Source organism: Pseudorca crassidens, chromosome 19 (genome assembly GCF_039906515.1).
Source record: "Pseudorca crassidens isolate mPseCra1 chromosome 19, mPseCra1.hap1, whole genome shotgun sequence".
In the NCBI taxonomy this organism is placed as follows: domain Eukaryota; kingdom Metazoa; phylum Chordata; class Mammalia; order Artiodactyla; family Delphinidae; genus Pseudorca; species Pseudorca crassidens.
The window spans coordinates 2875629-2885841 of NC_090314.1; the positions used below are offsets into that span (position 1 = coordinate 2875629).

The 10213-nt window shown below is 57.4% G+C and overlaps 1 long non-coding RNA gene across 1 annotated transcript; it reads left to right on the forward strand.

Annotated features, from left to right (window-relative positions):
- Window positions 1-6411: 6411 nt before the first annotated feature.
- Window positions 6412-7313, forward strand: LOC137211974 (uncharacterized). The gene is made up of 3 exons (XR_010937303.1): window positions 6412-6479; window positions 6732-6846; window positions 7157-7313. It is a non-coding gene; the product is annotated as an uncharacterized lncRNA (long non-coding RNA).
- Window positions 7314-10213: the final 2900 nt, after the last annotated feature.

Consider the following 10213-nt stretch of genomic DNA (forward strand, 5'->3'; position numbering starts at 1 on the left):
CAGCGTTTAAGACATTCTCACCCCCAGGCAGATAAAGGAGCGTGAGGGTCTTGCTTAGCCCTAAGCTGTCCCAGAATCCAGGCCCTGGGGGTGGAGCCAGGTTGGGGGTTCCTGGGTCTCTGAATCCAGGCCCTGGGGGTGGAGCCAGGATGGGGGTTCCTGGGCCTCTGAATCCAGGCCCTGGGGGTGGAGCCAGGTTGGGGGTTCCTGGGTCTCTGACCAGCAGGTGAGAGGAGGGAGGAAGACCGGTCCTGAGGACAGAGGTTCCCTCAAGTCTGTGAGCCCCGGTGCCCTGATGGGGTTCATTCCCAGTGAGGACATGGGCGGGGCCTGCAGTGGTTCTCTGTTCCCCCTGGGCCCTTTGATGAAGCCATGGAAGCACTGGGCCCAGACGTCTCCTGGCTGTGTCTCAAACTCTGACACAGCGGTTTTACAAAGGAACAAGAGAATGGAGCTGAGCCCCTGACGGCCACTCCTTTCTGGCTGAGTTGCTTCCACCAGGACCGCAGTCACCTGCACGTAGTCTGCTGTGACCCATCTGCCCCCACTGGCCTTTCCTCCCCCTCCCTGCGATGATTCCAGTGACATTTCCAGCCTGGACCCCTCCCCCAGGCCAGACGCCTCTGTCCAGTCACTGCACCCCCATCTCACCTTTGGGGCTAACAGGCCCCTCAGGGGACTGGGATCCCACAGCTCCCCACACCCAGGAGCAGCCCCACCTTCCCAGGTTGCCCAGCCCAGGCACCGGGTGTAACCGAGCAGGACCCTACGGGGCCTTCCCAGGGCAGAACCCTCCCCCACATCCTCTGCTGTAGGTCCTCTGTGAAGTACCCGGATAATAGTATCTGATTCACGCTTCCTGAGTTGTTTTACAGATGCTAAAACCACCACCAAGTGGAAGAACTTAACTACTTGCTGATCATGACCAGGTAGCCCCGGAGCTTCTGGCGCCTAAGAATTTATAATGTTAACCGCCTGTTACCTCACCATCAACCAGAGAATTGTGCACCAGCTGATCACATACCCTGCGACCCCCTCCTTCACCTGGCCTTTCATATTGCTTTGCTGAAATCCTTCAGGGAGCTTGGGGTTTTAGAGCACAGGCTGCCTGGCCTTGTATTGGCACTTTTACAATTAAGGCTGCACCTTCCTTCACCACACCCGGTGTCAGTAGACTGGCTTTACTGCACTCGGGCAAGCCGACCCACGTTTTGTTCGGTAACACTGGGGCCTCCCAGGCTCCCACCCTCCTTGTGCCCCACTGACTGTCATCTGCTCCTCCAGTCTTGTTGCAGCAAAAAGAGAAATGAAGATTTCCCCTCCCCTGAGAACAAGGAAAACAAAGGGAGCAGCGAACAGCCTAGAGAAGAAACGTAACCTGGCCTGAAAGAGTTCATCACTCCTTGTTTTACTTTGTCACTAATCTGTAATAACTAGATTTGTACTTTACAAAGCTAACCTCACTCCCTGACACTATGTGATTTACATTCGGCACCCATCACCCCTGACTCTGTGTGACTTACATCCCCTGCCTCTCACTCCCTAACCCTATCATGTCCAGCACTTACATTCTATACGCCCCTCATAACAAATCACTCCCTATAGTTTTCGCATTTCAGAAACGAGGTCACCGTCGATAAACCAGAGGCAAACGGACACAATTACCAGACTGCTGGACCCAATTACCAGGCGGCCCGATGCCAGCTATGACAGTTTTGAAATAATGCAGAGGAAAGGAGGAATGCAAGACCTTCACTACTTTGATCCTCATCCTATACCCCCGACTGCGAGAGCCCCACATATAAAATCTTCCCTGATTCTCATGGAGGGGTGCCCAGTTCTTGAGGCACTAGCCAGCTGTGTCTTTCCTTCTGCCTAGCAGAAAAATAAAGCCATCTCTCTCTTCCTCCAAAATCCCTGTCTCCGTATTTCTGTTCGGCCTTGGTGCACAGGGAAGCCGAGATTTCGACAACAGTCTGTGGCCAGTTCCCACACTAATTCCCCTCTATGTCCACAGCCCTGGCCCAAGCCCGATCTGGTGCCTGGTTCCTCCATCAGGCCTGACAAAGCTCCCTGCCCCACGGTGCGTCTCACATCCCACCCCAACCTGGTCTTTCTGAAGCATAAACGAGACTGACTCTCTCCCGCCTGTAATCCCCCAAATGTTTCCCCACTTTCGCTAGGGTATCTGCCGGGAGAGACACCTGCCAAGGCCCTGAGAGTCCCCGGCATCCCCACTAGGCTGCTGGCTCCTGAGTTCCCTGACAATGAGCACCTCAGCAGGCCGGGCGACACGGCAGGAAACCCCAAAACTGCTCACCTCAGGACTGGGCCGGCACTGCCACGGCCTCATCAAAGAGAGCAGAGAAGGGTTCCCCAGCTGGGACACAAACTCTGCACGAGTGGCCTCTCCTCGAGCCATTACATCACCTCGTGTGACTTGAGGGAAGGAAGGACTGAAGCACACCTGGTTCCTAAGGAGGATGGTATAGGCTCAGTCACATCCCCCCAAATTCACATGCTGGATCCCTAACCCCCAGGACCCCAGGACGTGGCTGTATTTGGAGATGGGATTTTTAAAGAGGTGATCAAGGTAACAATAAGTTCACTAGGGTGGATCCTAATCCAATAGGATTGATGTCCTACAAGAAGAGATTAGGGCACAGATAGGCACAGGGGGAGACCATGTGAGGACCTGGGGAGAAGATGGCTGTCTAAGCACCAAGGAGAGAAGCCTCAGGAGAAGCCAGCGTGCACACACCTTGACCTCCGACAGCATCCAGGACTGGGAGATAGGTCTGTTACCCAAGCTGCCCTGTCTGTGCTATTTGTTACGGCGGTCCTGAGCAGACTCACACACAGGGTAACTCAGGGCTCAGACTGTCCAGAGCCCACTCTCCATCCCCCTGTACGTGAGTTACAGGAACCCCAGGAACTGAGGAGGGGGTCCCTGATGGGAGGCACAAGATAGAAGATGCTAGGCATTAACATGACTGCATTCGTGTTAAACGTGCCTGAACTACATTCACACGAGATGGTTTTGTCCTGTATGTACGCCCACATCAGCACCTTCGGTCTGAACTGCAGATCTCTGGCTTCACCAGCACCACTGAAAGCATTAGCTTCACCTGCTGTGGACCGTCTCCTATAGGATTTCCAGAACCACAAAGCACCGAAGCTCCACAGGACCCAGTGTCTGTGCGCTACCGTCCAGGTGACCGTCACAACAGGGCCGTGCAGCTGCCCATCAGAACCCATTTCCCTTTTTCCTGTTCACAGCTACCCTGCACCTCCCAGCTTTCCCACCCCTTCCAGCTGGGGCGTAGCATCTCGTGTTACCAAGGTAAACAGGTGGAAGTGGTGAGGGCCTTGACCAGCCTGCATCCTAGGACAGAGGGCATGAAGCCCAGCTGGTCACCCCACCCTGCTGGTTGGAGCCCTCACCTGGAAGCAGGGAGGAGAAACCAGCGGGACAGAGCCTGGGACCTGACACCCACCTGCCCTGGACTCTCACAAGAAGGGGACAGACACATCTTGACCTCCAGCCCAGTTTGGGGAGACACTGTTCCAGCAACAAACTTTGCCTTAAAAGCCAAGTTGCTTTACAAACCCCTCCCCAGCTGTCACAGAGAGGTTTAATCTCATCACACATCTCAAACCCCAGCTCACGCTGAGACCTCCTCTCAGGTGATGGTGCTTCAGAGCAGCCCCTTTAAAAGATCGCTGGAGTTCAGCTCTCCCAGCCCTGCCTTCAGTTTAAGCGAGAAGTTTCCTTGACAACCTTGACAATCCTGCTCAGTTTCCTTGACAACCAAGCTTTTCAATCTCCCAAACTCTTCTCCTTCAAACATTCCTATTCTAGGCTTGATGAACCTAAAGTGACAGTGCTGTCATCACGTGCCAGAGAGTGACTCCTCCAAGCCCGTAGTTACTGGTTACATGATGCTATTGATGATGAAATCCCAGAAGAGTCAGCTTTGCAATATAACCATTTCTGGACTCGGCACTGGGTCCCTTTCCACGGACAGAGTGGAGTGGCTGTTTCCACGGACCCCGTGGTGGAAAAGCTCACCTAATGCAGCCAGGACTTTATCCCTTCCAGGTGATTCCAGGGTCCTCATTCTCCCCACCCCAACCCACATGGCTACTGTCTGTGCCAGTCCATACGGGACCTTGGCAATCTCCTAAAATGAGGGTTATTTTATACCCAGGTAATGGGTTGAATGCTGGCCCCAAAAGATGTGTCCCCCCAGAACACGTGAACAGGACCATATCTGGGAAAAGGGTCTTTGTATATGTAGTTAAGGATCTAGAGATGAGGTCATCCTGGGTTAGGGTGACCCTCAATCCAATTGAGAAAGTCCTTATGAGAGACAAAAGAGGAGAAACACAGACAGCGGAGAAGCCACGTGAAGACAGAGGCAGAGACGGGAGGGATGCAGCCGCAAGCCTGGGGATGCCTGGAGACCCCAAAAGCTGGAAAAGGCAGGAAGAACCCTATCCTGGAGCCTTTGGAGAGACTTCCGTCCTGCAACACGTTGATCTCAGATGTCTGGTCTCCAGGACTGGGGGAGGATGAATTCCTGTTGTTCTAAACCACCCAGCTTGTGGTCATTTGTTACAGAAGCCACAGAACGGTCACACAGACCCTGCTCTGTAGGATCCTGGAAGTGCGGATCTCATTAAAGGCAGACAGAGGCTGGGTTACAGAACCCTTAGAGTCAGCACTGGGCCCCAGAAATCCTAAAGCAGTGGCTGGACACCAGAATGTTGAGGGGTCAGTCAGAAGCCCATCCCTGAGGGTGCCGGCTGCACACGGCCTCCCCAGGTTTTTACACCTCTACATACTGGGGATAAGTATTTCCATCCTGATTCAGGACTTCTGATGTCACCATTCAAGTTGCTAATCAAGAACCCACTAGTTACACAGATGAAACCCAATCAGGGCACTTGCTCCGGTGGTAGACAATTCTGAAGTTGGTCAGTGGTGGGGAATCGTCTCCCATTCAGCCAGCAGCCCCCACGCAACAAGCGTCCTCATTGCAAAGCTGGGGCACCGTGCCGAGGCGTCTGTGAGTAAACGTGAGCTGAGCCCCAGGCCAGCTGCTGCTGAACTATTCCCACCCGTCCCAGGTAAAACACCTGAATATATACAAGGACTTGAAAGCCTAGAGGAAGGGCCGTGGAGCCACCCCAGTGACAGCACGCCGGCCGACTTGGTGCCTGCAGGCCAGCCAGGATGGTCCTGGCCCCGGGCGCTCTTCTGGAAGCTTTCCATTTCCCTGCCTGAGGTACCCCTCCTGTCCCAGCTCCCACTGCTTTTTTCCTTCCTCACCTCTGCCCGGGGAGAAATTCCAGCGGCAGTTATGGGTGACACATCCTCTTCTTTAGCAGGTGGCAGCCCGGCAACTCCTGCAGAAAGTCCAACAGAGCCCCATTCACACCGGGCCACCCACCCGCGGCCTTTCACTGCCTCCCACCCGCCCAGCCCCGAGACTACTGACGGGGCAGAGAATATGGCATCAGGCACAGCTGCAGGGGCTCTTGCTGCCTGGAGCGGTTTATAGTGACCTCAACCTAGGCACACCTGGGGAAGGCTGGCCGGCAGGGTCATGCTGCCCAGGTCAGCCAATCCTCGCCCCTCAGGGGCTCATAGCTGCAGAAAATGGGCCTTGCTGAACCGGCCAGGTCCAAGGAACAGGTGTGGGCTCCTGAGAGTCAGGATAGACAAGGGGCTGCAGCTCTGGCTTGTTTTCTAATCATTTTATCTGGCCCATGAGTGGGAGACAACTTCAAGACCCTCTCCTAATGAGAGGAACCCAGGAGTCAGGGAGAGGAGGGGTGGTGGGTGGAGACAGAGGCCTGGTGCCCCGGCTGCAGTGGAAGCCTCTGGAAGACCAGGCGGAGGGAGGCCACACAGAGTGATGCCCAGGGTCACAGACCTGTCGGAGCTGCTGTTTGTTAGTTCAGGTCCTGCTCTGAGGTGCTCAGGGTCAGCTCTGACGAACAGGTGAGCTGGGGGTGCTCTGAAATGAGGGCTACGTGCACGGTTCCTGTGTGCACAGACTTGCCGGGGTACCTGCCCAGGGGAGCTCTGTATCCTGGGAGGGGCCTGACCACGAGAGCCCTGTGGGCTGCTGGGTACCTGGCCAGGTGAGCTCCATATCCTGGGAGGGGCCTGACCACGAGGGCCCCATGTGCTGCTGGGTGCCTGCTCAGGTGAGCTCTGTATCCTGGGAGGGGCCTGACCACGAGAGCCCCGGGGGCTGCTGGGTGCCTGCCCAGGTGAGCTCCATACCCTGGGAGGGGCCTGACCACGAGAGCCCCGTGTGCTGGGAGGGGGGGCGTGTGTATGAGCATCCTCTCTGTGCAGCCGGCACAGAGTTGCTTAGCAACTTCCCTGTGGGCAGTGCTGGGATGAAATGAGAACCAGGAGATACCACAGACCCCTTGAACCCCTGTCCATCTAGAGGGATGAGGTGAGTAGGCAGGTGCTGGCCACTGTGCTGCGTGAGGGAGGCCCCACAGGTACCTCTTGTGTCGTCCACCTGACACCACGGAGGCCTTCCCCGGACAGAGCAGACAGCCTGCGGGCAGGTGGGAGCTCCTTGTTACCCTGAAGGGGACATGGGAGGGATGGACCAGGCAGGAGGGGGTGGGAGCCCAGGCAGAGCCATGGGGCTCGGGGCCAAGGGGGCCTTTCTGGGTCTGAGCTGAGAGTGGACGTGCAGGTGGTGAGTGTGATCCAGGAAAGCTGCCCTGGTGACGTGAGGCTGATCCTGCTTCAGTGACAAGCTTCCGGGTGATCCCAGAACAGCATAGTGAGACGGATCCTGTTAGAAGACGGTAAGTGAATCCCCCCAAGAGGAGGCTCTGTGAGCTGGCCCGGGGAGGGGGTGAAGGGAACAGGCGTGGAAGCTGCGGGGAGTGGGCAGTCCCCCTGGACGGGCGGCAGGTGCAGACCCCACTCCGTGTCCCACAGCTGTGCTTCCGGCTGGATTACTTGGCTTCTCGGAGCCTCAGCTTCCTGGTCTGCTCGTGGGGTGATGGTAGCATGGACTGACTAGTAACTTGCTCAGAACAGGGTAGGAAGGGGTCTAGTGGAAATTCCACAGAACACCGTCAGTATGGGAATCGCAGGCCCTGTTTCCCGCAGGTCTGTCTTCAGGATCGGGAGAGCAAATCCAAGCAGACTTGCAGCAGAGCCTGGGGACGGGCTCCGTTTGGTGGGTCCCCCTGTTTCCTGAGTCTCGGAAGGAACAGCTCCAGCGGGCAGTGGCGGCTTCATCCCACACCTGGGAGCATCCAGACCTCAAGGCCCAGTAGCCCCGAGCCCTGTGTCTGGGCCCCCGGGAGGCAGACGGGACAGGCCAGTGCCCTCCTTGTCTTCTTCCTGCCCAGAACAATCGGGGTCCAGGCCGTCATTAGGGAGAAGCAGGGATGGGGGTGTCCCATGTGGGAAGAGGACACGGAGCGCCTTGTGCATGTGGACGTCCACACCGGGAATGGGGGTCGGTGGGACGCGGGCACCGGGAGGGGCAGGCGGTGGGCCTGAGGAAGCAGGGCGGGGCTGGGGGTCCTGGGGGGGCCGGTATGAGCTTCGCCTGTGCTGGGCCTCAGACTCCACGGGGCTTCCCTCCCCTGGTCACTGGGGAGGAGGGGCCGAGCAGCGTTGGTGGAGGGACCCCTCGTGTCCCCAGGCCCTGGCAGCATCAGCCCTCCAGGCTCTGGGTCGGGGAGCCTGAGGGGCGCAGGCCCAGCTGTGCCCACAGGGAGGCCTGGAGGGGTCGGGCGGGAAGCACGGGTGTGGTCTCGCCTGTGCAGAAGATCCCAAGCCAGTGTCCAGTGGGAGCCCTCACCTCGCACGTGGGTTTCAAGTCCACAGCTCAGATCACCTTCTAGCCGCTTGGTTTGTTTTCTAGACACAAAGTCCTAATATCTCCTATGTCCCCTGCCCGTGAAAAGGCACGTCTCACCTGGCACCAGGTGCTGCCTCTGGTCCCCCCTGACTGGACGCCCAGCAGCCAGTGTCACCGCGTCACGACTGTCAGAGGGTGTCAGGCGTGGGGGGATGAGAGCACACGGTCCAGGCCCACGAGGGGCCGTGCCGTCCACGGAGCCGGTGCTGTGGCTGTAGGCGTTCCCTCCCCCACCCCGCGGGCAGAGACCACCGTCCCCTTACAGACTGTTACCAAGTGAAGTCATGTGGACCCTGCTCGGGCCCCAGCCTGCGAGGCGCTCTGCCCCAGCGGGGAAGGTTTCCTTTTCCCACGTGGGTTCAAGTAGGCAAATAATAGAACCAAAGCCGAGACCAACACAGCACAGGCTCTACTCAGTGGCCAAAGAATGGAGAAGCGGGAACTAAGTTCACAGATCACCTTCTCGCCCCCCTGGAGAGAGTGGTTTAATTTTAAAGAGTAAAGACAAAGGGAGGAGGAGGGAGGCTAGTGATGGGATGAAGAGGCCTTCCGGGGGGAAGGGGCGGGGCTTTTTCCAAGGGGGTGGGGTACCACCTCCTTTTACCCGTTTCTGGTCCTTCATGTCCAGCCATGGCCGCCAGTGGGTGTGTCACTTAATATGCCGATATCGTAAATTCAACACGTGATGAGACTCGGGGTCGGTTGGAGATCACATTCGTTGCCATCTTGGTCCCAGCTGGTTCCATCTGTTTGTTTGTTTCTGGCTTCCTTTCTTACCTCTGGACCCCTTCACTTAAATACTTAGGTGAACTCCTGCTGAAGGTGGGGGTGAAGGACAGCCCTGTGAAAGGTGGGTGCACGGGTTTTGAGCAGGGCCCGGAGCAGCTCTGACAACAAGAGGAGGCTGAGACGGGCGGTCAGTCTGACGCCCGCACTGGGGCCTGTGGTCGGCATGCGGAGGGGGTCAGCCGGGGGCACGTGTCAGGGAAGGTTCTCGGTGTTTACACAGAAGATGTGAACATGGGCCCAGATGCAGAGCTGCCTGCAGACGCTGCTACAGAAACCCCCGATTCTTTCCTGAGAAAACTGGTGGACAGTCATTCAGGCAACAGGGCAAACTGCTTGCTCTGGGTTTCTTGTGGGGAAGTGAGGGCGTAGCAACAGGGGCTCAGCCTGCATAACCCCAGAAGCCCTCCCAGGACAGCTCCAGAACCGCTTCTGGAATGGCAAGGAGAAGTGGGTCTTCCACCTACTAGACGTGGAGGAAAGGGTTGGGGTCTGCAGGGCCGCCCTCACCTTCAGGGACTGGCTGGGAGGCTCACAGGACTCGGCACATGCTTGTGGATTGTGTGCTCACAGCTGAGATGGGTCACAGCACGCAGTAGGGATGCCCGGGAGGGAGGGCCCCTGCTCCGGTCACCTCATGACCCTTCATGCCCCCTCCTTCCCTCGAGAGTCTCTAGGGTCTCTCTTCCCCCAGCGACGAAGGGCAGAACCACGACAGTTACCCGCACCCCCGTGACCCCAGGCAAGCTCACTAGAGACTTGGCACCCGGCTGGGGGCTGGTCACATGGTGTTCTCTGCCCTCACCCTCCAAAATGCCGGTGCCCAAAAGGGAAGCCAGGGTTCAGTATGAACCACATGGTTTGTGCAAACAGCACAGGCGCAGCGGGCTGCCCCTAACGGGAGGCGGGAGGGTTTAGATCAGGCCAGGGAGCTGCTCACCAGCTGCATTAGCTTCCCGGGGCAGCTGTGACAAACGACCACAAACGGAGGCTCAGAGCAACAGAAACCTGTCCTCTCTCAGTCCCGGAGACCAGACGTCTGAGGTCAAAGTGTCCCAGGGCCGCGCTCCCTCCGGAGGCTCCAGGGGAGGGTCCTGCCTGCCTCTTCCAGCTTCTGGGGGCTCCAGGCGTCCCTGGGCTTGTGGCCGCATCCCTCCCATCTCTGCCTCCATCTTCACATGGTGTCTCCTGTGTGTCTGTGTCTCTCCTCTTGTCTCTTAGAAGGACACTGTCACTGATTCAGGGCCACCCGGATCCAGGATGACCTCATCTTCAGATCCGTAATTAATTATACCTGCAAAGACCCTACTTCCAAATAAGGTTGCATTCTCAGATTCTGGGAGCCATGACGTGGACATAACTTTTGGGGGGACCTCCCCATTCAACCCACCATAGCACCCAGTTCCCAGATGCCAGCCGACCTTCCTCAGGACAGCTTCAGGCTGGTGATGTTCTGTCTTTCTGCACGGAGTTGCCTCTTGTTTCTTGTGGTAACAGTGAGGTTGGGT